We start from the raw sequence: 23,659 nt of genomic DNA on the forward strand, positions 1-23,659 counted from the left end.
TATCTTTATATACTTTGTAAAAGAAATACTGGATGGGTGTCAAAGATCAACAGGAAAACTGAAAACAATTGCTAGAGGGTTTCTTTTGGGGGCGTGCTTATTCCTGTAGGTAGGATTGCAAACTTGTGCAGAAACTATGGAAACCAATGTGGAGAATTCTCAAGACTAAAAATAAATCTATTGTAACACCCAGTTATACCATTCCTTTCTTATGCTGCAAGAATACAATATCATACACCACAGACACTTGCTCACTGAATTTTCTTGCTGCTCTGTTCAAAATAGTTAGGGAGTGGAAATACCCTATGTGTCCTACACCTGAAAGATAGATACCACAGGTCTGGTTGGTATACCGTGGATATTATTCAGCTGCAAAGAAAATGAAATAAAACGCTTTGTAGATAAATGTATGGAACTAGTGATCGAGGTAACCAGGAACATTACATTTTCTCTCCTTTTGGAGGCTCCTAGCTCAAAGTCTTCATATGTGAGTACAGAGCTAGTATTAGCTCCAGAACCAGGAATGTAAAATAGGACTATGCTCAGGAGATAGGATTGGGAGCAATAAAGAGGGTAATATCAGGGTACAAGTAATGTGAACAGGAAAGTGATAAAAGAGAGGTTTCTTAGTGAAGGGGAAGGAGGTAAATATAGAAGTTAAGAGGAGGGTAAAGGGGAATCATAGGATACAAGAGATCTATCTGTTAGGAAAACATCCCCTTAGGGATGGGGAAGAGAGTTACATACAGAAGAAGAAAGAAAGTAGGTAAAATAACAATGAAGGTGTTTTAAAAAGCCAAAAGGAATCATACATTAACTATTTACCTTAAAATCCCTATCACGCATCCAATCCAGTGAGGTTCAGGTATGAGCCTATGAATCTTACAATAAGTTGTAAATTAATGATATATGCTAGAACAAGTGGAAAGCTTCTTAAACTGAAGTATCTTCATTTCTTTTAATTAACTGCTCTACTCCTCAGACCTCTTCTCGGATCATCATGTGTTTCTATGTAAGTAGGGTCACCGTGATGCATGCATAATGACTTGCATTCAAGAAGCAGAGACGTCGATCACAACAACTTTAAGGCCAACGTGGTCTACACAATGACTTCTGTACTACCCAAGAGGTTATTTCACATGATAGACTGATATGGGCAGTAAACTATTTATGACAACCATAGAAAGAACATTACACACAGAAATTCAATCGAATATTTCAGTTAACAAAAACACAGACCAGCTAAAACAAGTACATAAAGGAAGTGTGATTGCTGAAGAGAGACAGTGTTGTGTGAATTGATACTAATAAAGAATGGTTAAAATAGGGTATGGCTGAGGAGTTAGGGGAAGGATTAAAGAACTAAGAGGGGATAGGGACTCCACAAGAAGACCATTAGAATCATTTAATCTGTACTCTTGGGGGCTCCTAGAGACTAAACCACCAATCAAAGAGCATGCAAGGGCTGGACCTAGGCCCTCCACACATATGTAGGAGAAGTGCAGCTTGGGGTTCATGTGGGTCCCCTAACAACCGGAGCACCGGCTTAGTCTGAATCTGTTATGTGACTGTGAATCCTGTCCCTTAACTTGTCTGCTTTGTCTGGCCTCAGTAAGAGAGGATGCGCCTAAGTGCTGCACTGACTTGAGGTGCCAGAGGAGGGATGGCACCCTGGTGAGACCTCACCCTATCTAAAGGTAAAGGGGCCAGCTGATAGGAGGGAATGTGTGAGGGGTGATACTGGGAGGAGAAGGGGACTGTGAACAAGATGAAAAGTGAATAAATGAAGGAATAAACAAATACATAGAATAAAAGTAGGTCATTGCTCTACCCCAGAATTGATTCACAAAGAACAAAGCTACCACAGAGAAAAATGTCTCCTGATGCGTTCCCATTTGTATCTCATTTGTAGTTCAAGGTGAAGAATTCTAAAGTATGACCTTGGAAGCTTGTCAGAAAGAGTTCAGCCTACTAACATATCGAGTGTGTTCTCTGCATACTTGTGGGGCTATAAAAAATGTTAGAAAAGGCAGAGGCCTGGAGAAAATAAATTATCACCACTCAAAGTAAAATATCTAAGTAAGAGAAGATTTATGCAGTGAGTCAACTGTAGAAAAGCAGGATAAATGCAAATTATTTATTGATAAACTGTCTTGATCCTATGCCAGTGTTGTAAATCTAAAGGGGGGGAAAGCCTCCAGAATTTAAGCAACAAACATTGATAGCTGAGAAAGCCTGCCCTTCCACACTGAGTTATGAGCATGGATAGATCTCTTATCCCTTCTTTCACAGACAATTTACTGGCTACCCATCACGGAGTGCCAGAGACTATCTCTGATTTGGATTCTGAACGTGTCAGAAAGAAAAGCATACCAGCTTCCTTCAGTTGTTGTTTTCCAAGTAAATCGTGTGTGTGTGTGTGTGTGTGTGTGTGTGTGTGTGTGTGTGTGTGTGTGTGTGTGTTTGTGTGTGTATGTGTGAAAAATTATTGGGGCTGTAAAAGGTTCAGCAGATATAAGCATGTGCTGTGGAAGCCTTGTGACCCTGGTTTGATCCTCAGACCCCATGTAAAGTTGGAAAGAGAACAAACTCCACAAAGTTGTCTTTAGAACTCCATATGAATGCTATAGCATGCATACCTGCATTATACATGTGCACACATTAATAATAATGATAATAATAATAATAATAATCTAAAAAATAATAATTGTTTAATTCCTCACAACCCACCAGGATAATTTGTTCCCACAATGGGAAAATCTACTGCCAAAATTTAGAATATTATTCATGCTTAAGTTGTAAAACAAGAGGAAAAAGTACTGGTTTCAAAGTAGTTAAGTAGAATGATCTTTCAGTTCAAACTACTGTTCACTCGGATGCGGTTTAGCAGCTTGGAATCTCAAGAAAGGCATAATCTCAGACTACATGCTCATCTGAAACAAATACATCACAGGTGATTTCTCACTGCATTTGAAGTAGAACCTGACTTGAAGGGGTATTGTACTACATGTCAACTAGCCAAGACATACATAAAGGCAAAATTAAAATAGAACAAACAAAGCCCCCCAAACAGAACATCACCATCATCATCAACAAACAAACAAACAAACAAACAAACAAACAAAAAACCAATCACCCAAACAAATAAACGAAAATCCCCAAATCCATACTATAGTCCTTGCGTTGTTTTGGTTATGCAAGTTTCTTTAATAAGTACTTTTCAATCAAATCCCCAGATCCTTGCCAGTCTAAGTATTATATATACATAAACATACTTATTAGGTGAAAGATTTATAAAAGGAAGTAGTTACTTACTCTTTAAAGCGTTCTCTATTTATAACAAAACTCCTCTTAAGATGAGGTATGGTTTTACCCCCAACTGTGAGATTATATTTAAGAGAGGTCTGCCTGGGGGCTTGTGGCATAAGATATCTCCTGTTTATGGTTTATTTATGGGCTTTTGGCAAATTCTCATGGAGCCACTTTAATGCCAACACGAAACCATCAAACTAATTACAAAATTCACTGGTGCAAGCAGGAAGCTTACTTTTATAAATTGAGTTTTCTCAGCATGGACTATGTATTCTTTAATATCTAGAGCATTGCCCTGATTTCACAAAGAACACCAAGATGTCCTTTCATTTAAAAGCACTATATCACTTACAACCCGCCAATTCCTGTCCCCAAACTCCCGTGTAAGAGGAAATTCCCGGACACTAGTGAGATTATTAGGGGTTATTCCTATCTAAGCAGCTACATCTTCAAACCAGGCCTCCCCTTTACTCTCTTCCCAGAGTGTGGGTGACTTTGTGTCTGAGGAGACCCATGTTTCTTCTGGGTGGTAGAACAGGGAGTTCGCTGCTGGGCCTCAGCCCCGTGTTCAGCTTTTATAATCTTATAATATTGGGTCCATATCCAGTTTTTTTCTTTCCCGCATAGCATATTGACTGTTCTTTACTCTAATTCTCTGTGATAATCTTGAATTTTGACTAGGGATGATGGAAGTGAAAAAAATCTCGAGTAAACCGGAATTCAGTATGTGCATAACTAAGAAAATCACATAAGATTCATTTTTTTTCCTTGAATCTATCCCTTGCTTGTTACACAAAAAAGCACACTGGGTATTTACTAAGTAGAAGATAAAAGTAGTCACTTGTTGGTTTATTTAATGCATTTTGAGTGTTTCCTAAGTGCTGTGATTCAGGCCCTGGGGATTTAAAGATGAATGGAAATGCGTGTGTAGGAAATAGTGTCCCTACCCAAGAGTATCATTAATTGCAATGTGCTACGGGAATGTAACACCGCGGATCACATATAATTGTGACTTGACCATGCCTTGGCTCCCAACACTCTAAGTTCCCATCCCAGGAAATAAGCTTTATAGGTAGGGTTTTACACTCTCCATTCAGGTATACAGACTCCGGGAAGAGGCCTGATCCTCCTGCTTCCAGAAGGTGCAGCAGATCCCTCTGCAAATTAATTCACAAGACGCACTTGTCTTCCTATCGTTGTGCAGGCAAAGCCTAATTCATTTGAAACTTCAATTAGTATTTGTCATGATGAGTATTTGACATACTATTACTTAAACTAATTCCCCTGCCAGGTCTTTGGGAAATCTCTACTCAGTGCCAAACAGTCTGTTAAAAATCTTGCTTCCCAAGCCTGTGCATTCCAAACTGGAGAACAGTAGCATCTGTCTCCCGTGGCTGGAGAGGGGTGGCCTTCTGTGGCTTGGCTGGAGTTTTTCTCCTTGTTTGCGTGTACTCACATCCCTCACATCAGACCTGCCTCCCAGTTATTTTCATGAATCCCAACCTACTTATAGAATGCTAACAGCTTCCTATCCCTTCCCAAAGAGGTCTTCTCAGTGGAGACAGCCAACATCCCAGCAAGGGAAAGTAACTGTTTAATCTCCAGTTAGTGGAGAGAACTTGAACTTCAGAATTTTTCGATCTGAATCCAGATTCCTTGCATTCTGTAACAGTCTGCCATGTGAGCGAAAGACAGATTAGTTGCAGATCATACCGTGAGTTCTGGAGTGGACAACAAAGGCTATAAAAATACTTCAGAGTGTGAAATGGATCTTTGTAAGATCCCAACAAATCCCCAGTGTGATCTTGTAAGAGGAACAATTATATGTGTGCATATATCCAAATTGTACTATTAATTATAATACTAAGGTCAAAGATATCGCATATACTTTCACATTGCCTCTGGAATATTTTTATCATTTAGTCAAAACCCCACCATATCCTTACATAGGAAACAATTAGTTTAACATGACTTGTTTGAAGTTACTATTTATGAGTGAGGTAGATTTTTTCAAACAAAAGTTTGAAGTTGATTTTTTTCTATAGCTGTTTATTTGTTACTTTACTAATCTGGTCACTATCTCCCATTGACAACTCACAGGTATATAGATTTCAACTATGTGAGTTACATCTCAGAATGTATTTACCCTGGTAGGGCATCATGGTACTGTGTGCCCTGAGTTTGTCTGCAACCAACAAGTTTGAATTACGACCTCAATGTGTCTCTAATAAATTTTAGTCTGAGACTTCTCACAAGCACTACCCCGTCTCTCACACTGGAGCTACAAAAGTTGTCTTATAGGTCAGCAAATCTGTGAAGCGTAGCCTGTACCACCAAACCTTAGTGGTTCAGAAAGTGGTTTAAACGTACAGTGTAGGTGATCTACACAATTGATAGAAAAATATCCATAAATAATCTGCAGTGAACTCTAACATGTATATATGCCATGAGGACATATTGGGGCCTCTGCAGCCATGATCAACTTAAGCAATTTAGCCTGTGACAAGTTAAACAGCTGATTGCTTAGCAACATCTGATTACTTTAACATTGATTCAGCATTTAAAATTGTCGTTCTCTTGAAATATTTATGCTATATAGATACAAAGTATAGGAATCCGTTCCATTATTCATTTACTTTATAATGTCCATAGATTTTTAAATGTAAAAAAAATTTGCTCTCTTGAGATATACTCCATTGACTTTTAGGCTTTCAAATCTGTCAAAGAATGAGCCATACTTAATATGGTTCCTTTTCTATATTATCCTATTTAGTAAGGGTAACAAAGTCTTTAAACCATCTTGTAAAGGATGAAAGAAATGATAAAAACCCAACATTAGCAATAGCACGTCACAAATAGTATTGCAACTTTAAGAAGCCAAACAAAAGAGTCCTAGACCTGCCCAATAACTTAGGTCCCGATAAACTTCATCAGTATATGGACAGGTAGAAAGCACAATTTAGTTATGTAAGTCTTCTGTACCTTCACTTACCTTTTAGCTTGCTTTTAAAACAAAGGTTGTAACATATGTCATAATGCATGACTCACGAAAGCACTTCCCATATATTATCTAAAAATAGTGGTTAATATAGGTGCAGTGCAGGCAAAGGTATAGCATAGTTTATGATTATTATTATATTTCAAAATTTACACGTGGGAAAAGCCACTGTAAGTTGTTTGCAGGTAAAAAGACACATCAAGTAAGTGTGCCATTTCATTACGAAAAGTGGTTGTGCAAATATACCAAACTGTGGACCAATGTTCAGTTTTACTTTCCAGTCTTATTATACACATTTCCAGGTAAATATGACTTGCAACCATTGGCCAAATGTACAAGGTATCTCACCGTAAACTGGCAAGGAGTGATGCGAAGAGTTCACATCTCTCTTTTGGAAATGTCTGCTCTGTTGTATTTACACCACCAGGCTCCTCTCTAATGTTGTTAGCAATTCAAGATCGCATTTTCCTCCCACATTTATAAACCGCCACACATTTTGATGCCAGGTGTGAGGGAATTCCAAATTGAAGATCCAAGTTGGATTTTTTTGGGGGGTGGTGGTGGTGTAGGGAGCTGGCCAGGCCAAGAAACTAAATAAACCTAATAATTCAGGAGGGGATCTTTTGGATCTGTTTCTTGTAAGAGTGCAGTATATATGATAATGACTTCATTGTCATCAAATAGAATACAATTAATTTTATTTTTTAGTATGTTATCAGCAAGCAAAGCACCAGTATTAGCTCGATACCATCTGGGAGTGACAGTTTCCTTATTACAAAATATGTAAAAATATGGATTCCCTTAAGGAATCTGTTGCATTGCATCTGCTCAGATTTTGTTCTATGCTAATGGTTTTAACCTAGCATATGAAGCATGCAAAAAAAATAACTGAAAATTTTCAGCTAAATTACTCGTTTCACATTTAAAGTGTCTCAAAGATGGAGAAAGCTACATATGTGCCTTTAGCTACAGGGGACTGAACAGAAACAAAGGAGGAGGGCACACGTCTCTCCTCTCACCTGATTTTCGTCATCCTCATCTTTGTCTCCAGAGAGGGTCTGACTGCCCACATAATTAAGGCTACTGGATATGTGAGGGAGGTGTGCAGAATGGAGCTATACTATGCTAACTCCCAAATGAGCACTGGTGATAACAAAGAGATTGTGACTGATAAAGACAATTATTATCCTTATAGCTCTGTGTTCATAGTATATTAAACAGTCACAGTGATTAAAATGAGCTATTATAATTATGAAGCCATTCTCCCCGACAGCGTTTCTTTTCTTTCAGTCTTTGGCCTTTCTGCAGTTTCTCACCTTCCCTTTGCTTGGATGTAGAAAATTCATTCCAATGAATTCTGCCTATTGACTAGAGGGAGTGCTTGGGCAGGCACCAAAACATGTAGTCGATTTCAAAGACGGGTCTCTGAGTATCAACCATTAGGGGAAGGCCCCGTGTGTGAGTGAGATCAGACCAACATGCCAAATCAGGTTTACAAACTGATTTTAGGGCAGCAGTTTTATGTTGTGGTGTTGTTTCTCTTGCTCGGTTGTGAGAAGGTATTGCTTTAGGCTGACAGAATTTCCACACGTGTGAAACAATTTGGTATGAATTGCCTCCTCGTATATGTAAGTCCTCAGGCTTCAGAATGGGAAACCTACCCAGCATTACCTTTTATTAGCATTGTTCTAAGAGATGCCTTTATATATATATACATATATATGTATATATATATACAGTCCTCAAATTATATATATATGTATATATATACAGTCCTCAAATTATATATATATATATGTATATATACAGTCCTCAAATTATATATATAGTCTTCAAATTATATATATAGTCTTCAAATTATATATATATACATATATATATATAGTCTTCAAATAATTGTCAACACTCTGTGACATATATATATATGTTCACAGACTTCATAACTGGTAGTTTGTTTATAGAAAAATAAGAATAGTCCTTTGAAGAAGCACAGTGAACCTAGACTTCTATAATACTCTAGTTTATCACCATCCTCCAGTGTTTGATAATATAGGCAGTGTTTGTTTCATAAAGGAGACTTATCTGCAAAAAAAGGTTGGTTACGCTGAACAAAGTGGTAGTTTTAACTATGTATAATTGAAAGTAACTTTGACAATCACTTTTAGGCTTCAAGGAATACAAATCGTTTGAAAATAGCACTGAGAAAAATCTGAGAGCAAGTAAATATCTCCAGACTGAAATTATTCTCCTAAGGTGTTAAATTAAAAATTATTGGCAAAAATATAAATGCATCCTACCTACAGTGACCACTATAGAAATGTTTTATTTAGCCACTATTTACTACAGTTTCAGTTTGACAGTTAAGACTTCTTATTGTTTCTAGGTTTGTCCATGCAGTTACATAGCCTAACGTATAGTCATCCATGGTTTAACACACAACTGTCATAAAAGGGCATGGAGCATAAGGTATTAATTCATAGAAGAGTCACTGTCCGCATCTACCAATAGAAGAATTGTAATTCCACAGTAAAAAACTCTGTCCCAGGATTTTTCCTGTGTAAAAGGACTGCAGGGACAAAAATGGAGAAGAGACTAAGGGAAAGAAGATCCAGTGATTGGTCCAACTTGGAATCCATCTCAAGAGTAGGCTCCAATGCCTGGCACTATTACTGAAGTTATGGTGTGCTTACAGACAGGAGCCTAGCATGACTGTCCTTTGAGAGGCCCAACAAGCAGCTGACTCAGACAGATATAAGATACTTATACTCAAGCGATGGACTGAAGTCAGGGACCCCTGTGGTTGAATTAGGGAAAGACTGGAAGAAGAGGAGGAGGAGGAAGACCCCATAGGAAGACCAGCAGTCTCAACAAACCTGAATCCTGAGATCTCTCAGACACTAAGCCACCAACTAGGCAGCATACACTAGTTGGTCTGAGGTCCCTGACACATATACAGCAAAGGACTGCCTGGTCTTGTCTCAACGAGAGAAGATATATCTAAAACCCCTGAGAGACTTGAGCCCCAGGGAATGGGGAGGCCTACCAAAGTGTGGGGACATCTTCTTGGAGATGGAGGCACAGTAGGAATGGATTGAAGAACTGTCAGACAGCAGAATGGGAGGCAGATAATGACTGGACTGTAGGAAAGGATTAAAGATTAAAAATAGCATTGCTGTTTGTTCTCTGTATTACAGACATAACTGCTCATCTGGTATGGGATGGCTTTATTTGGAATTGAAATGAAAACTTTTTACGTTGACTGGTAAAGCAATCATGAATTTCCAAAAGTAGTTGCGTATCGCTGGCAGGGATGGGAGGAACAATTCACAGACTCTTTACAACAACAACAATAGCAAAGTCCTTGTTTGAGTCAGCATGCAATTTGAGGTGACAAAGCTTTATCCTAGGTTTTCAGACTGCATATGGGAAAATGGGCATCTGCAAACATTTCTCATAAAGGAAATTTGGATCCAGTTCAAGTCTTTTTATTTTATAACCACAAGTATGTATGTATATGTATATGTATGTATACATCTATCTATCTATCTATCTATCTATCTATCTATCTATCTATCTATCTAGCTAGCTATCTATCTATTTATTTATCTCTATCATGTATTTATTTTTACATTTTATTTGTGTTTATTTAATATGTTTTTTCTTTTTGTGAAAATATATTTTCCATACAATATATCCTAATGGTTTCCCTACCCCTTTCTCCTCCCATTTCCTCCCATTTCCTCCCATTTCCTCCCATTTCCTCCCATTTCCTTTTCTATCTGCATCCGTCCATTTCCTGTTTCTCCTTAGAAAGCATACAATCTCTAAGGAATAATAATACCAAATTAAAATAAATCAACAACAAATTAAAACATGAGCAAACAAGAAGAGGTCAAAGAACATGCACAAGAAACACATATAAATATAGAAACACACATGTCAACATACTTGGGAATCCCATAAAATCTCCAAACTGGAAGCCATAATATAAAGGACCTGTAGAAACTAAAAGAAATAAAATTAAAATTTACTGACTACTCTGACTTAACACCATGAGACAAAAACTGTGTTGACTTTCTACCGCTGGGCACAGGGTCTACCCACAACTGTGGTTGTTTTCCTGGTAATATTCCTTTGGAGGAATCTAATTGTTTCATTTTTGAATGTCTATCCATTGGAGATCGCTTCTGAATTAGGGATGTGGGCTTATGCAGGCCCCGTATGTGCTGGCTGGGTCTCTGTGCGGTCATATGTGCGCCAGCCTTGTTGTACTTGGAGGCCTTGATTTCTTATGTGCTTTATCCCCTCTGACTCCGACAGTCTTTCTGCATCCTTGTGATAGTTTGACTGCATATGGTCCCCAAAGACTTTTATGTTTTAATGCTTGGCCCATAGGGAGTGGTGCTATTAGGAGGTATAGCCTTGTTGGAATACATGTGGCCTTGGAGAAAAATGTGTCACTGTGGTGGCATTCTTTGAGGTCTTCTATGCTTATGCTATGTCCTGTGTGGCATACATTTTCCTTCTGCCTGTGGATCAAAATACAGATCTCCAAGCTCCTTGTCCAGCATCATGTCTGCCTGTTTGAGACCATGTTTCCCACCATGACGATAATGGATAAAACCTCTGAAACTGTAAGCCAGCCCCAATTAAAAGTTTACTCTTATAAGAGTTACTATGGCCATGTTGTCTCTTCACAAAAATAAAACCCTAACTTCTCTTCTGCAGAGTTCCATGAACAACTAGATGGAGAAATCCCTTTTAGGGCTGAGTGTTTCACTGTCTCTCACTCTATGCATATTTCTGGCTCTCTGCATTTTGAATATCTTTTTCCTTTAAATGCCACGTTGATCTATTCAAGACTTGAGCATCTTCAAACTATGCAGAATACTTTTGGTTACAGTTTCTCAAGCAATGCTTGCAAGGAAAACATATCCACTTTCCTGGTCAGAAAAATCAAGAATTGGAGACTGGAGGAAGGCTCCTCGCTCTGGGGGAATTGAAATTGCGGTATCTTTTTGAATGTATCTTAAGTTCCTAACCAAGCTGGTTACAGGGGACTCGTTTGAATCTTTGTTGACCGGTTACACTTCAGAAATTAATGTCATTTCATGCCCATTCTAAAGGGCAGATCTACTAAAGATCTGCTGATTGAAAACTCTACTTAATGCAGTTGCCCTTCAAGTACTTGTGTTATACCACACTTACAAGAGTTATAGTTGGATATGCAAAGTGTTAGATAAACTTATATCATTGCAAGCAACAATCATTCAGGGTTAATATCCTTTGCAGTAGTACTCTGTTCTAGATGTTCCCTTGGATTTCCAGGATCTATGTGTTCACGTTTTATGCCAAGATGGGAGTCATCTTTTCACTGTGTACATCTATCATAAACAGCTGGTACTCTTGACTTTAGGGCTGAATGCTGACTGATAAGGCAGGAAGGAAAATTACTGTTCATCTTTCTTAAAAGCCAAGTCTTTGTGATGCTGAAGCCAGACACCTGTGTGAAAATAGGGCCAAAGGGGAGTTTGTAATGGATCTCAGTGAGCTCAGAGTTAGAGTATCCTTCCAGTATATTTCTGATGAGGTATTCAGTAACAGATTTAAATGGTACTTAATGTTTCTTTAGTAGATGCTGTCATTAGACTTTGAATAAAATTGACTTGGAATGTATCTTTGAACTGGGTGAGCCAGGGGAGCCTAGCAGAACTTTACTGATGAGCTTGCAAAACATAAAGTTTGTAAAGATATAATTAAAAATCTGTAACATGACACTTGATAAAGTCCACCTTTAAATAATTCAAGAGATGAAACACTACGTTTCCCTCTCCCCCTTGATGGTGTGTCCCTGCAGATGCTGAAGCCATTTGTATTTAAAATGCATTACTGTACTTGTGATAAAATGTATTCATATGGCATTACTATTTTGCTTTTTGAAAAACTATATAAAGAAGAATGGAAAGCATGCATTACCAAGGCAGTTAGCAAGTCTGAAATGCAGTTTTTTTTAACTTTGGTATATAATGTCCATTGGAAAGTACAGAGAATTCATTGATCTGATGCTGAAAGATGGCTAAGAGTACTTCATATTTTTATTAAAAATTATCTCTACAAATCCAGTTGTTCTGGAGGAAAGCAGGCATATGATCTGGGCTTACTCTACCTTATTTGACTTGATCACTTTCATTTGACCGTGGTCTGATTTGGATCTGAAGTAATTCATGGTGGACATGCCTAATAATATTCATTAATATGTTATACTTAAGGTTTCTGTATGAATGATTGGCCTATAGCAAAGGAAAGACTTTATTCATTTCCCTAGAAACAGAAGGCGATATGACATCATCTTATTGCTATTTGTCTTTGCCAGAATGTGGTACTATGACCTAGGATGAAGGCAGTCCGTAAGAAAGCACTTGACTCATGCTGTAAGACATCTATTGCTCTTAGTCTCATGAAAAGAGCCATGCACTTGGGAACTTCCTAGTCAGGTGATTACATAAACAATGATTAAGCCAGATTGCCTTTTGTTGCTTGTAACCATAATCATTCTGATTACTGAAGCCATTATTTTCCATACGTTACCACTAACTGCAGCACAAAATGCAGTCAGTATTCTCTTATTTATATGATTCAGCCAACATCTTGCTCTTTAGATCCTATATAGCTGATTCCCATTCATACTACTTCCTTAAAGATTAAACAGTTCAGATATTAATGGATCTGGCTATCTCCCTATGTCTCACGTTAAAGAAAGTATTTTTTTAAATTAGCGAAATTTACAATAACACAGAAAGGAATCATCTGGTTAGTGTGTGAAAGTATTTTGTGAGAGGGTAAGTGAAGAGGAAAAACCATCCCTGAATTTTGGCAGGACAATTCATGGGCTTGGGTCCCAGGGTAAATCTTAAAAAAAAATACTGAGCCACAGAATCCATCTTCCCCTGCTTCGAGAGATGTGAACACTATGTGACCTACTGTCTTGTCACCTCAGCTAGAGAAGGTGACTCCCTCTATTGTGATTTTCCTGCCAGGATAGTCTGCATCCTCAAAGTGTGAGCTGGATTATATGCCTACGTATGTTCCTTTGTCTATATATTATCACACCATACAGGGCAGAGACAGCCTTTAGAGGATCCATAGGAAACCCACACATTTTGATAAACTTTTCCATTCACTTCTCTGAATAGTTCACATAGAGCATAATTGGCACCTTAATATCTACTCCCATTTTGAAAAGAACAGTGGGTACTTTAGTTACAGTTGGATTTCAGCTACCCCACTTGCTAGAGTGGTTCCAAGTATATCAATTTAATGTGTGGATATCACTTTAATAAAAAGTTAAAATATAAGCAGGAAACATAATCTCTTATTGCCTGTATGACTATATACTGTCTAATGAGCTAAATTTCATGGTGCCTTTGTATACAATGCATTGTAATACATTTATTATCTATTGTCCCCAGCATAATCAATTTAAGTTTAAGAAGTTAATGTAATTTTTTTATTTTTCTGCCATCCTATTATCTATAATTAATATGATCTGAGAATAAAAATCAAATCACTTTTGTAGATGAAAAGAGCTCACTTTTTCTTTTCTTTGTGTGTGTGTGTGTGTGTGTGTGTGTGTGTGTGTGTGTGTATTTGTCCCCTATTTATGACCTGCTTGGTACAATGGGAACAAACTAACTCTGTTTCTATCTCAGAATTGGTCCTTGAACTTGAACTCATGGTCCTTCACATGGTGGATATATGAGACATCACTAAGCTATATCCACAGTCTTGTCTTAGGCCCTCTGTACATGACTGCTTCCTTGGTGTGATCTGCTTTCTACATGCCTCTGGCCATTACCTTTCCAAGTCTGTGTTATATTCTCTTCAAGCCTCCTTCATCTAACTCTCTGTTATTCTATAGGGCATTTTACTTTTTCAAACCATGAAATTTAATATTGATTATATTGGGATGATTCACTATAAAATAGAGAGTTGAGATTTTATTCTATTCTTTTCCTCCATCAGTTTTGTCACTACCATGACCTCATTCTCACAACATTCCTGATATATCTGAGGCACTGAAGTTTTTATTGAATGAATAAAAGAAATCTTCAGTCTTTTTCTTAAGGTTAATGTCTTGCCACAGTAGCCTTTCAAACTAACCTGGATCCTAACTACTCTGCTTCCATGCTGCGACTCATCAAAAGCCTCTTATTTAAGGATCCATTATCAATGAATCATTTCATAATTTACAATATCTGCCATCTTAAGGTGTTCCTCATCATCTGGGTTTCCATTCCAGGTATGACTTGTCCATGCATTTGAGATATGCATGGCCCTATTTTTAATGAGCTTTGTATAAAATAACCTCCCTTGATCTTCAATGTTTATCATTAAGCCCTAAGAATAATTATAGATGCATCTGTATAATCAATTGATCTTCTTAAACTATATTTGGCCAGATAGTCATTAAATAATTGAGTCATCTGATAATTGGTGAATGTTTAGTATAAAATGGACACTATACAAGACAGAGAGGAAACAGGTCCTGTCCTTAATATAACCATAGACTGATGGGGGAGTGAACCTTGCAATGAGAGTGTATTGGTATTAGAAGAGAAAGAAATGAGTGAGACGTGGGGAGAAAGATTTGTGCAAAGTGGTAAGTTAAGCTGTAAGTGAAATCACCTGGACAGTGAAGCGCTAGAAGAATTAAGGGAGAAGATAGTGAAAAGGATGGACTGAAGCTGACCAATTAATACTCTGCAAAGTTGAAGATGCAAAGCAACTTAATTTTGTGTGTTCAAATGACAAATATCAATAATAGGGAACATGGGAAAATCACACACACACACACACACACACACACACACAGAGAGAGAGAGAGAGAGAGAGAGAGAGAGAGAGAGAGAGAGAGAGAGAGAGACTCACTATCCCAGTGGGAAAAATGATGCAACCCCAGTGCTCTAAGAATACTCACATATCTTTTCTTTTGAAGACTGGGGGATCCAACACTTCATTCCCAGCAACTGATTGTTTAATCTCATTATTCTGTTGGTAGATCCCTCTAGACTCTTCTAAGCACTTATTCTTTCTGAACTTGTGACCTTGCAACACAATCCTTTCATTGGCACCTGCTCTTGTCACTGTGCTTGGTCTCAAGCTGTATTACAGAGCAATCATGATAAAACTGTATGGTTTTGTTACAGAGACAGGCAGGTAGATCAAAGGAATAGAATTGAAGACTGGGAAATGATCTCACGCACCTACTTTATCTTTGACAAAAGAGCTAGAACCATCCAGTGGAAAAAAGATAGCATTTTCAACAAGTGGTGCTGGTTCAACTGGAAGTCACATGTAGAAAAATGCAAATCAATCCATTCTTATCTCCTTGTACAAAACTCAAGTCCAAGTGGATCAAGGACCTCCACATAAAACCAGATACACTGAAATTAATGGAAGAGAAAGTGGGGAAGAGCCTCAAACACATAGGCACAGGAAAATATTTCCTGAACAGAACGCCAATGGCTTATGTTCTAAGATCAAGAATCGACAAATGGGACCTCATAAAACTGCAAAGCTTTTGTAGGGCAAGGACACTGTCAATAGGACAAAATGGCAACCAAGGGATTGGGAAAAGATGTTTACCAATTCTACATATGATAGAAAGCTAATATCTAATATATACAAAGAACTCAAGAAGTTAAATTCTAGACAACCAAAGACTCTCATTAAAAATGGAGCACAGAGCTAAACAAAGAATTCTCAACTGAGGAATATCGAATGGCCAAAAAGCTCCTAAAGAAATGTTCGGCTGCCGCCACAGAGAGCTTGTAGGCAGCACCCCACGAGCAAACTTGAGCCTCGGGACCACAGGTAAGACCAACTTTTCTGCTGCAAGCAACCTGCCTGGTGAACTCAGGACACACAGAGGTAGAATTCCTCTAGGACCGGGCACTTCCAGTGTTTACCGGGATTCCCAAACCAGCGGATCCCTGCCTGCAGCAGCTCTCTGCTCCCAAAACCCCTGGGAGAGAGACCTCACCGCCTGGTCAGGTGGGCACTCCTGAGGCTGCAGAGCAGAAGAGACGACCAACACTGCCGACCCCTGCCCACATCCCTGGCCCAAGAGGAAACTGTATAAGGTCTCTGGGTTCCCGTAGAGGAGGGCCCAGGAGCAGCAGGTCCACTGCATCTGAGACACCGCCAGAACCTGAAGGGACTGACCAGATAAACAGTTCTCAGCAACCAAATCCCGTGGGAGGGAGAGCTAAACCTTCAGAGAGGCAGACACGCCTGGGAAAACAGAAGAGACTGCACTCTGCACACATCTCTGACGCCAGAGGAAAACACCAAACGCCATCTGGAACCCTGGTGCATGGAAGCTCCCGGAAAGGGCGGCACAGATCTTCCTGGTTGCTGCTGCCGCAGAGAGCTCATAGGCAGCACCCCATGAGCAAACTTGAGCCTCGGAACCACAGGTAAGACCAACTTTTCTACTGCAACTGACCTGCCTGGTGAACTCAAGACACAGACCCACAGGAACAGCTGAAGACCTGTAGATAGGAAAAACTACACGCCCGAAAGCAGAACACTCTGTCCCCATAACTGGCTGAAAGAAAACAGGAAAACAGGTCTACAGCACTCCTGACACACAGGCTTATAGGACGGTCTAGACACTGTCAGAAATAGCAGAACAAAGTAACACTAGAGATAATCTGATGGTGAGAGGCAAGCACAGGAACCCAAGCAACAGAAACCAAGACTACATGGCATCACCAGAGCCCAATTCTCCCACCAAAGCAAACACGGAATATCCAAACACACCAGAAAAGCAAGATCTAGTTTCAAAATCATATTTGATCATGAGGCTGGAGGACTTCAAGAAAGACGTGAAGAACTCCCTTAGAGAAACACAGGAAAACATTAATAAACAAGTAGAAGCCTACAGAGAGGAATCGCAAAAGTCCCTGAAAGAATTCCAGGAAAACACAATCAAACAGTTGAAAGAATTAAAAATGGAAATAGAAGCAATCAAGAAAGAACACATGGAAACAACCATAGATGTAGAAAACCAAAAGAAGAGACAAGGAGCCGTAGATACGAGCTTCACCAACAGAATACAAGAGATGGAAGAGAGAATCTCAGGAGCAGAAGATTCCATAGAAATCATTGACTCACCTGTCAAAGATAATGTAAAGCAGAAAAAGCTACTGGTCCAAAACATACAGAAAATCCAGGACTCAATGAGAAGATCAAACCTAAGGATAATAGGTATAGAAGAGAGTGAAGACTCCCAGCTCAAAGGACCAGTAAATATCTTCAACAAAATCATAGAAGAAAACTTCCCTAACCTAAAAAAGAGATACCCACAGGCATACAAGAAGCCTACAGAACTCCAAATAGATTGGACCAAAAAAGAAACTCCTCCCGTCACATAATAGTCAAAACACCAAACGCACAAAATAAAGAAAGAATATTAAAAGCAGTAAAGGAAAAAGGTCAAGTAACATATAAAGACAGACCTATCAGAATCACACCAGACTTTTCGCCAGAAACTATGAAAGCCAGAAGATCCTGGACAGATGTCATACAGACCCTAAGAGAACACAAATGCCAGCCCAGGTTACTGTATCCTGCAAAACTCTCAATTAACATAGATGGAGAATCCAAGATATTCCACGACAAAACCAAATTTACACAACATCTTTCTACAAATCCAGCACTACAAAGGATAATAAATGGTAAAGCCCAACATAAGGAGGCAAGCTATACCCTAGAAGAAGCAAGAAACTAATCGTCTTGGCAACAAAACAAAGAGAAGAAAAGCACACAAACATAACCTCACATCCAAATATGAATATAACGGGAAGCAATAATCACTATTCCTTAATATCTCTCAACATTAATGGCCTCAACTCCCCAATAAAAAGACATAGATTAACAAACTGGATACGCAACGAGGACCCTGCATTCTGCTGCCTACAGGAAACACACCTCAGAGACAAAGACAGACACTACCTCATAGTGAAAGGCTGGAAAACAACTTTCCAAGCAAATGGTCGGAAGAAGCAAGCTGGAGTAGCCATTCTAATATCAAATAAAATCAATTTTCAACTAAAAGTCATCAAAAAAGATAAGGAAGGACACTTCATATTCATCAAAGGAAAAATCCACCAAGCAGCTGTCAAGCTGCTGACATATGCTCTTTCCTGTTTCTTTCTGCAGGCACTCAGCGTTATGAGTTTTCCTCTTAGCACAACTTTCATTGTGTCCCATAAGTTTGGGTATGTTGTACCTTCATTTTCATTAAATTCTAAAAAGTCTTTAATTTCTTTCTTTATTTCTTCCTTGACCAGGTTATCATTGAGTAGAGCATTGTTCAATTTCCACGAATATGTGGGCATTCTTCCCTTATTGTTATTGAAGACCAGTTTTAGGCCGTGGTGGTCCGATAGCACGCATGGGATTATTTCTATCTTTCTGTACCTGTTGAGGCCCGTTTTTTTTACCAATTATATGGTCAATTTTGGAGAAAGTACCATGAGGAGCTGAGAAGAAGGTATATCCTTTTGCTTTAGGGTAGAATGTTCTATAAATATCCGTTAAGTCCATTTGGCTCATGACTTCTCTTAGTCTGTCTACGTCTCTGTTTAATTTCTGTTTCCATGATCTGTCCATTGATGAGAGTGGGGTGTTGAAGTCTCCTACTATTACTGTGTGAGGTGCAATGTGTGTTTTGCCTTTAGTAAGGTTTCTTTTACGTATGTAGGTGCCCTTGTATTTGGGGCATAGATATTTAGGATTGAGAGTTCATCTTGGTGGATTTTTCCTTTGATGAATATGAAGTGTCCTTCCTTATCTTTTTTGATGAATTTTAGTTGAAAATTGATTTTATTTGATATTAGAATGGCTACTCCAGCTTGCTTCTTCTGACCATTTGCTTGGAAAGTTGTTTTCCAGCCTTTCACTATGAGGTAGTGTCTGTCTTTGTCTCTGAGGTGTGTTTCCTATAGGCAGCAGAATGCAGGGTCTTCGTTGCGTATCCAGTTTGTTAATCTATGTCTTTTTATTGGGGAGTTGAGGCCATTGATGTTGAGAGATATTAAGAAATAGTGATTATTGCTTCCCATTATATTCATATTTGGATGTGAGGTTATGTTTTTGTGCTTTTCTTCTCTTTGTTTTGTTGCCAAGACGATTAGTTTCTTGCTTCTTCTAGGGTATAGCTTGCCTCCTTTTGTTGTGCTTTACCATTTATTATCCTTTGTAGTGCTGTATTTGTAGAAAGATACTGTGTAAATTTGGTTTTGTCGTGGAATATCTTGGTTTCTCCATCTATGTTAATTGAGACTTTTGCAGGATACAGTAACCTGGGCTGGCATTTGTGTTCTCTTAGGGTCTGTATGACATCTGTCCAGGATCTTCTGGCTTTCATAGTTTCTGGCGAAAAGTCTGGTGTGATTCTGATAGGTCTGTCTTTATATGTTACTTGACCTTTTTCCTTTACTGCTTTTAATATTCTTTCTTTATTTTGTGCGTTTGGTGTTTTGACTATTATGTGACGGGAGGTGTTTCTTTTCTGGTCCAATCTATTTGGAGTTCTGTAGGCTTCTTGTATGCCTATGGGTATCTCTTTTTTTAGGTTAGGGAAGTTTTCTTCTATGATTTTGTTGAAGATATTTACTGGTCCTTTGAGCTGGGAGTCTTCACTCTCTTCTATACCTATTATCCTTAGGTTTGATCTTCTCATTGAGTCCTGGATTTCCTGTATGTTTTGGACCAGTAGCTTTTTCTGCTTTACATTATCTTTGACAGGTGAGTCAATGATTTCTATGGAATCTTCTGCTCCTGAGATTCTCTCTTCCATCTCTTGTATTCTGTTGGTGAAGCTCGTATCTACGGCTCCTTGTCTCTTCTTTTGGTTTTCTACATCTATGGTTGTTTCCATGTGCTCTTTCTTGATTGCTTCTATTTCCATTTTTAATTCCTTCAACTGTTTGATTGTGTTTTCCTGGAATTCTTTCAGGGTTTTTTGTGACTCCTCTCCATGGGCTTCTACTTGTTTATTTATGTTTTCCTGGAATTCTTTCAGGGATTTTTGCGATTCCTCTCTGTAGGCTTCTACTTGTTTATTAATGTTTTCCTGTGTTTCTCTAAGGGAGTTCTTCACGTCTTTCTTGAAGTCCTCCAGCCTCATGATCAAATATGATTTTGAAACTAGATCTTGCTTTTCTGGTGTGTTTGGATATTCCTTGTTTGCTTTGGTGGGAGAATTGGGCTCCGATGATGCCATGTAGTCTTGGTTTCTGTTGCTTGGGTTCCTGCGCTTGCCTCTGGCCATCAGATTATCTCTAGTGTTACTTTGTTCTGCTATTTCTGACAGTGTCTAGACTGTCCTATAAGCCTGTGTGTCAGGAGTGCTGTAGACCTGTTTTCCTGTTTTTTTTTCAGCCAGTTATGGGGACAGAGTTTTCTGCTTTTGGGCGTGTAGTTTTTCCTATCTACAGGTCTTCAGCTGTTCCTGTGGGCTTGTGTCTGGTGTTCACCAGGCAGGTCACTTGCAGCAGAAAAGTTGGTCTTACCTGTGGTCCCGAGGCTCAAGTTTGCTCGTGGGGTGCTGCCTACAAGCTCTCAGCGGTGGCAGCAACCAGGAAGATCTGTGCTGCCGTTTCTGGGCGCCTCCTTGCACCAGGGTTCCAGATGACGTTTGGTGTTTTCCTCTGGTGTCAGAGATGTGTGCAGAGTGCAGTCTCTTCTGGTTTCCCAGGCGTGTCTGCCTCTCTGTAGGTTTAGCTCTCTGTCCCACGGGATTTGGGTGCAGAGAACTGTTCATCTGGTCTGTCCCTTCAGGTTCCGGTGGTGTCTCAGGCGCAGGGGTCCTGCTGCTCCTGGGCCCTCCCCCACGGGAATCCAGAGGCCTTATACAGTTTCCTCTTGGGCCAGGGATGTGGGCAGGGGTGGGCAGTGTTGGTGGTCTCTTCTGCTCTGCAGCTTCAGGAGTGCCCACCTGACCAGGCGGTGAGGTCTCTCTCCCACGGGGTCTGGGAGCACAGAGCTGCTGCAGGCCGGGATCCGCGGGTTTGGGACTCCTGGTAAACACAGTAAGTGCCCGGTCCTAGAGGAATTTTGCCTCTGTGTGTCCTGAGTTCACCAGGCAGGTCTCTTGCAGCAGAAAAGTTGGTCTTACCTGTGGTCCCAAGGCTCAAGTTTGCTCGTAGGGTGCTGCCTATGAGCTCTCAGCGGCGGCAGCAACCAGGAAGATCTCTCAAATGTACTTTTATGGAACATTTTAATAATTTTTGGATAAAATAAAAAGTCCATTGTGTAGAAATTTTTCCTAATGACATTATTTCAATACTCAGCATTGGATTTTGACTCACTTTGATATTTTAAAATTTGGAATGTTTAGTCTACTTCATAACATAAGGATCAAGGATCCTTACTTAAGGATCAAGGCAAACATACTATACCCTAAAATGTCCTTAAAGTAGTGTTGGGGTATATCCTATTTTCAGATTTAGCTAAGAGTCTATGTTTTGTATTCTGGTGAGGTCCCATGTCCTGAGCATGCCTGCACCCTCCAAAATTCCTAGACCTGCCTCAAGTTTCATATCCTATGCTCCTGGTAAGGTCTCTATACCACAGCCTGCTTTCACCTTCCCTAGCTCTCAGACCTAGCTTTGGCCTCAAAAAATATATGCCTGCATGATATGGTAAGCATTCACATACCTGGCCCATCCATCCCTCACACACCCAGGCATAGCTTGAGTATCACAGCTTTCACACAGTCCAAGTAGATATGCCCATCTGTTGAATTTGCATGTTTTCTTTCTTCCAAGTTTTTCTTGTAAAAAACAACATTGACTATCTGAGGGCTTGACCCTCCAACTCCTCATCCATAATCTGAAATTAACTTTGGCAGCAAAAACCACCAAAATAAACTTCCACTAACAGGAAGGAGCCTAAAACTTCACAGTAGATATCCAATCACCTAAGGAAGTACACATGTCCAGGTCTAATTAGAAAAATACAAGAAGATAGACCAAGACAGCATGTCTCTGCACACTAAAAATCTACCAATTCTATAGAAATGTTCTCTAATAAGAATGATTATTGCCATGACATAGAATTTAAAAAAACTAAGAACACAAGGGGTTTAATGGAAACACAAACAACTCAGTGAACTTAAAGGGAATCACCACAACTACCTGAATGACGGTCACAAACATCTGGTTGAATGAAATGATGAAAGCAAGTTGGAATTTGAAAACTGACCTCAGTAAAAAGAAATGTTGAAGAGATCGCAAGCTGAAATGAATAGAAAACTCAACAATGCAATGAGAAAACTCAGGTGAAAGTCCTAGAAGTGGAATCAAGTGCAAGAGAAGGGCAGCAGAGCTTTAAGATAAAGTAGAGACATTTGACTGCACACACCCAAAGAATATGAAAATTAAACAAGATGAAACATACAAGGAACATTCAGGAATTGTGAGGCAGAATGGAAAGATCATATCTTCAAATTATAGACATAAAAAGGAACATAATTCAAGGTCAGTGGCATGGAGCTAATCCTCAAAAGTGTCTTAGAGAAATGGGGGGATTTAGAGGAAGGATTGAAAGAGTTGAAGGAGCTTGCAACCCCATAAGAACAACAATGCCAACCAACCAGAGCTTCCAGAGACTAAACCACCATCCAAAGACTATACATGGACTGACTCAGGGCTCCAACTGCATATGTAGCAGAGGATGGCCTTGTTGGGCACCAGTGGAAGGGAAAGCCCTTGGTCCTGCCAAGGTTGGACCTCCAGTGTAGGGGAACATTGTGGGGGATAGTAAGGGGGATGGATGGGGGGAATACCCATATGGGAGAGGGGGAGGGGATGGGGGCTTATGGACAGGAAGCCGGGAAAGGGAATAACATTTGAAATGTAAGTAAAGAAATATATCTAATAAAAAAAGAAAAAGAAAAGGAAAGAAAGATGGAAGGTAAATAGCCATATGCACACAACTATAAGAAGCACACATAATTTCTAACAGATAAGACCACAAACACACACACACACACACACACACACACACACACACACACACACACACACACACACACCATGCTGTATGTAATTTATTAATTATACAGAAAAATGAAAAGAAATGAAAAAAATCACAGGTCACAAGTAAAGGAAAACAGATAAGAACGACAGCTGATTTTGTGGAAATTTAAAAGACAGAACAGAGTAGTAGAGCCATGTACTCCAAGTTCTTAAAGAATGTGGATACCAACTTACATTACTCTATACTGCAACACTACAGGCCATAGAGGGAAGAATAAAATCTTTCCAAGATACAGAC

The sequence above is a fragment of the Rattus norvegicus genome, chromosome 1 (assembly GCF_021556685.1).
Source record: "Rattus norvegicus strain SHRSP/BbbUtx chromosome 1, alternate assembly SHRSP_T2T, whole genome shotgun sequence".
Lineage (NCBI taxonomy): Eukaryota > Metazoa > Chordata > Mammalia > Rodentia > Muridae > Rattus > Rattus norvegicus.